The following is a 6,515-nucleotide window of genomic DNA, read 5'->3' on the forward strand; positions in this document are numbered from 1 at the left end:
GCTATTTAGTATGTTCAAAACATTCTGTCCTCTCCAGCTGGACACCAAGTCCTTCTGCTCTTTTTGATTAGTCACCCTTCCTCCATTCAACTAGTCATTTTTACCCTGCCAGCACCATACAAGGGCCAACTTTTTCTCCTTGTCAACTCTGTTTGTAGCTTGTTCTTTGTCTTGGAAGATTGTGCTCATGTCTGGTTGTGGCAGAAAGGCTGATACTGTACAGTTTTTGAAATTTTCCTTACTTCCTCGGGGTTCTAAATGTTCTTCATTTCTAGTTCTATTTGGAATATATTTTGCTTTGTATTATAGATGGTTATTTCTCTCTCCTTATTAAGTTTTTGGAATTTTTTGGAAAAAATAAGAATGAAATCTTAGTTTTGATTTGCATTTCTCTAATTGCTAGAGATGTTGGACATTTTTTCATATGTTTGTTGATTGATTGTATATCTTCTTCTGAGAAGTATCTATTCAGTTCCTTGGCTCATTTGTTAATTGGATTATTATTTTTATTATTATTTGGTTTAAAGGTTTTTGAGTGCTTTATATATCCTAGAGATTAGTGCTTTATCTGATGTGCTTGAGGTAAAGATTTGCTCCCATTCTGTAGACTGTCTAATTACCTCACTGATTGTTTCTTTTGCTGAGAAGAAGCTTTTTAGTTTGAATCCATCCCATTTATTGATTCTTGGTTTTAAATCTTGTGCTATGGGAGTCTTATTAAGGAAGTAGGATCCTAATCCAACATGATAGAGATTTGGGCCTACTTTTTCTTCATCAGGCTCAAAGTCTCTGGTTTAATTCTTAGGACCTTGATCTACTTTGAGGTGAGTTTTGTGCATGGTGAGAGACAGAGGATTAATTTCATTTTGTTCCATGTGGATTTCCAGTTTTCCTAGCACCATTTGTTGAAGAGGCTATCTTTTCTCCAATGCATGTTTTTGGTGCCTTTGTCTAATATAAGATAATTGTAGTTATGTGGGTTAGTCTCTGTGTTCTCTATTCTGTACCATTAGTCTACAGGTCTATTTTGGAGCCAATACCATGCTGTTCTTGTTACTTTTGCAAAGATTTCATCTCACTCCAGTCAGAATGACAGCTATTAAGAATACAAACAACAATAAGTGTTGGTGAGGATATGGGGGGAAAGGCACACTCATACATTGCTGGTGGGACTGCAAATTGATGCAGCCAATGTGGAAAGCAGTATGGAGATTCCTTGGAAATCTGGGAATGGAACCACCATTTGACCCAGCTATACCACTTCTTAGTTTATACCCAAAGGACTTAAAAACAGCATACTACAGGAATATAGCCATATCAATGTTGATAGCAGCACAGTTCACAATAGCTAAGTTGTGAACCAACCCAGATACCCTTCACTAGATGAATGGCTAGGGAAACTTTGATTTACATACATAATGGAACATTACTAGGCATTAAAAGAGAATAAAATCATGGCATTTGCAAACAAATGGGTGAAGCTGGAGAATATCATGCTAAGTGAAGTAAGACAATCCCCAAAAAGGCTGAATGTTTTCTTTGATATGAGGTTGCTGACTCATAATGGCAATAGGGGTGGGGAGCATGGGAGGAATGGAGGAACTTGAGATAGGGCAAAGGGGAGGAAGGGGCAGGGAGGGGGCAAGGAGGTAGGAATGACAATGGAATGAGTTAGACATCATTACCTTAAGTACATGTATGAAGACATGAATGGTGTGAAAATACGTTGTGTACAACCATTGACTTGAAAAATTGTGTTCAATATGTCTAATACGAAATGAATTGCATCCTGCCATCATGTATAACAAATTAGAATAAATAAATAATTTAAAAAAGAATGAATGGTGATATTTCCATGGCAAACCAGCATGCACTGGGGACTAGCTTATTATAAGAACTTGATGGATATTTGGAATGGAAATTTCACAGTCTTTTCCCGCCCCTGATTCAAGTTTATCTTATGATCAAGGACAGTTTCTGTAATGCAAAGATCTGCTGTTCTTAAATAGTAAAACTGTCATCTAGATTCACTGCCAGCCCAAAGCCTTGCTCAAAATGAATGATTCTGCTCATTTCTTAAAGCATGTGCTTCTAAATTGTTAAAATGATAATTACTAACTACTAACTGCTTCAATTAAATGTATCATGTGCTTCAAATATTGCAAAGGTATTTATAAGGAACCTTTATAATTTAGTTTATATACATAAACTGGGCAAGTTAGTCTCTATGTGTCTAGGTTTTTATTCTGTAAAACAGGGATAAATACTGTAGACAAGATTCACAGTTCTTTTTGTTTTCAGTAATTCCTAATAGCTCTACTTCTAATGTGTACCATTCCTCCATCTACCAAAGATCTGGTCTAATATTTCTGCTCTTCACAGAATTCTCCAGAAGATTTCTCTTATGGATGTAGATAGCTCCTCTGGTAGAAAAAGGCCATTGATGTGTGATGAGTCCACTAGCTGGCCTCATCAAAGTGTCCTCTCCGTGACTTAGTTGTACCGAGGGTAAAAACTTGAGAAAATCAAAGTGATGAAAATTTTCTGAGAAGGGTGAACAATTATTTTGTGGCAATTTAAGTGATAAAAAAGATGCTATCTCAGGTTAGGGATGTCAATTAGTAGTTAAACTTCCCTCAAGTTTTATAGAGACTTCAAGACTGACTTAAGATACCTGTCCTGGATCAACACAGAGTGAGGCTTAGAGCTGGATGGTTAAAGAGAAGGTGCTGTGTCACCCCAGGGTCAGAGTGCTCCTTGTGCACAGTGACATTTGTTGGGGCAGCTCTTACAAACAAATGAGGGCCCACATTTGTTAATGAAACTGACCCCCAGGTGCAAAGCTTGCCGGTTTCAGTTCTAGTTTTGCCCTTCAGAGATCAGTGACAGTCAACCTTGGAGGGGACCATCTGCAGGCCTATGGGAAAAAAGTCTGCTTTAAAACATGTGGGAAAGGAAGAAGTACATTTGAAAGCTGATTAATTACCCTCTGCTTTCAGAGAGCTTCCCCTTTGCACCTCTTACCTTGTTTTTTACCCACGCTGAAAAACTATTTTGGAATCTGATTTAACCAAGATACTGGTTTCTGTTTTCAATTTCTGTGTCTAGTTGAGAGATACAGATGAGAGGCAGGGAAGTGACTTTAGAGGTTTGAAGTCTTGCCAGGCTTAGCAGGTATCTTCCACAAGAGCCAGGCTGATGATCATTGCTGATGTCCGTCTCTGGGGAGCTCAGAGTAACCTGTAGATATTGTCTTACTCTTCCTACCTGAGGCAAATTGAAGAAGGTCAGCATTATCGCAAAGACTTTTTTTTTTTTTTTAAACTTCACTCTTAGGTAGAAGAGATAGGAAAAAAAAGGAACTTGACACCCATCGATCAGAGACAGACATACTTAAAAATATGATGCGAAAGAAATAATTTTGCCGCATTGTCTTGGGATGGGAGGAGGAAATCATCAGTGATCCAATCATGGGGCATGTTTCATCTGAGGTGGTTGTTATAAAGGATGAGAATGTAGTGCAGAGATCAGCGTTGACTTTAAGGAAGGGCATGTTACAGACTCATGTCCACTTGACATATCCTGAGAGGTTGGCCACTGATTTAAGGCAACTTCTCTAAATTGATTGGCTTTATGCTTTCAAGCTTTGCTCATTCCATTATTTTGTTATTGGCCCCCAAACAAACAAAAAACAATTTCATTTTTAGTTTTAGTTTTGAATGGGATTAATCGGAAACACTACAGAATCAAAGTGTTATAGGGCTGCATTTCCTGTCATGTCATGAAAGTGTTCAATGATGAATCAACAAATCTAAATGATTCCTCTGCTTTGTTGCTGTGAATCTTTATTGGAAGCAATGCACTAGCAACTCTCAGTCTTGAGTTTCTTCATTTACAGAATGAGAGCAGGAAACACATGAGCTCTAAGACCCCTTCCAGCTGCACAATTTCTAGAAGTCCAGGGCATGTTCCATTGCTTGTCACTCAGGGGGAAACATGCAGAGAATATGGAAATCTCCTCACCAGAAGTTCCTCTCGCAGCCTTTCCTTTGTTAGAACTATGGTTACAATTAAAAAAAAAAAATCTTACATGAAGCACTACTTATTTGTGGTAGGAAAAAAATTCTAAAAAATAAACAAAATAAAAAACATGCATAATCTTACCCCTCTTGGGTAATTTCTGTCAATAGCTTGATATTATTGTTTCTGACTTTCTTTTCACACTTCTGCATACATACCCTGTAGATATGCAAGTGACACCTTGAAAGCGTAAAGTTTAAGTGTACTAAGAAAACTGCACCACCAGATGCTCAGCACACGCCAGAGTTTGGAAGATATTATGAAATAGCTCTTTACTTTCTATGTATCAGTCATCCAGGTTTGCCTCACATGGATGATGATTTTTGTCTTTCTTCCTTCTGCCTAGTGTATTGGTTCTCTTGATTCCCTTTCGTGGAAAGTTTGAACGTGGCCCTTTTCCGTCCTGTGTTTCCTTGGAAGGGATTTTTATTTGTTCAGAATTAAACATTTTCAGGCAAACAAATTTTGGTTGTATTGATGCTTCACACAGCAATAAATTCAATACCCTACCAGGTTAATAATAGTTTCTCTGTTTCTTTTGTTTAACCTTAAAAAGACACAAACAATCTAAAACAGAACAAAACAATAATTATAACAACAGTAACAACAATATAAAGAATGAAAACCCCCAGAACTCCTCCTAGGAAGAAGTAGAAGGAGGTAAGGAATGACTTGCTTTGTATTGATAATTATCAATACTGTCTCTACATACATCTTGACTCAACAATCTATTTGAAAACTGTGATCATACTTAATGCAGTTTGAAACCCACTTCTTCACATAATAAATAGTCACAAACACTTCCACATCATTGAATATATATATTGAAGATCAATATTGTTACATTAAGGTGATATAACTTACCTGAACTACTCCCAATGGTTGGACTGTTATTATCTTGTGTTTGCTGATATAGAAAATATAGCCTCACATTGGATGAACAAACCAGGGTAATGGTATAGTTTTAAGGCTTTGTTTAGAATTCTTTACATCCATGATAGGTATGTGGTGTGTGACCATGGTCACAGAAGACATTACAACAAATCATGATACCATAGCTCTCAATATGAGCCTCTCAGCATAGTCCTCTAGGTAGTCATAACTGATCAATTGGAGGTGACAAGCCAGTTGAAGTTTAGGCATTCTGTTTTTTAGGTCCTCCTTTTGCCAAAGGAAACAATGAAAAGTATTATTGTCATCCATTTCACATTGATGGTCACAGCAAATTATTTTATAATATATTCATATGAACCTTACTGTGTTGGTTATTTGCAGAAATGATATAGGTTGTTGTTATGGACTAAGTATTTGTGTCTCCCTCAATATATCTGTTGAATCCTCAATTCCCCAATGTGACAGTGTTTCAAGAAAGGGTCCTTATGGAGCTAATTAAGGATAAGTGAGGTCCTAAGAATTGGGCCTGATTCCAGTAGAATTTGTGTTTTCATTAGAAGAGACTTGAAAAAGTTCCTTGTCTCTCTCTCTGTCATGTGGGAGCACAGCAAGAAGGAAGCTCTCTAGGAGCCAGGAAGAAGGCCCTCTATCCAGAACTTGAGGATAAAGAAATGCAAATTAGTTAGCACATTGATTTGGGACTTCTGGTCTCCAGAACTGTGAGAAAATAAACTTCTCTTGTTGAAGCCATGAGGCTTATCATATTTTGTTATGATAGCCTAAACTGAAGAAGACAGATTTTGGTACCAAGAAATGTGATGTTGCTATAATAAAAACCTAAAACCGTTGAAGTAGTTTTGGAACTGGATGTTGGGTAGAGACTGGAAGAATTTTAAGAGGCATGGCAGAAAAAGCCGAGATGGTGATGAAGTGGCTATTGGCAGAAATACAAACAGCAAAGGTGAATCTGGTGAGGACTTAGAAAAGAGGAGACTTGGAGAAAAGGCTTCCATCTACTCAATGAACACATAAATAATCACAGGGTGCTGGTAGAATATGGACATAAAAGTCATTCTATGAGCACTCAGAGGGAAAAGAGGAACAGGTTAGAGGAAGCTGGAGGAAAGCAATTCTTTTTTTTTTTTAAAAAGTGTCAGGGACCTTGCTGAATTGTGTTCTAGAGTACTGTGGAGGGTGGAACTTGTGAGCACCTATATTGGATATTTAGAGAGGAGATTTCTAAGCAAAGTATTGAAGGTGCTGCTTAGGCCTTCTTCCATGCTTAAAGGAAAATGTGAGAGGGGAGAGATGAAAAGATGGAGGAATCATTGAGCAAAAAGGGACCAGAACTCGAGGATTTGGAAAATCTTGGCCCATCTATATTAAAAACAAGCAAGCAAGCAAACAAACAAATAAAAAACAAATGGGGGTAAAAAATGCCGCAGTCTGGCTGGGCACAATTAAGGAGCCACTTGTCAAAAGAAACTAACTTTATTTTTAGAACCACACAGGCCAAACAAAACAGCTCCTCAGGAAAAACC

Source organism: Callospermophilus lateralis, chromosome 7 (genome assembly GCF_048772815.1).
Source record: "Callospermophilus lateralis isolate mCalLat2 chromosome 7, mCalLat2.hap1, whole genome shotgun sequence".
Taxonomy (NCBI): domain Eukaryota; kingdom Metazoa; phylum Chordata; class Mammalia; order Rodentia; family Sciuridae; genus Callospermophilus; species Callospermophilus lateralis.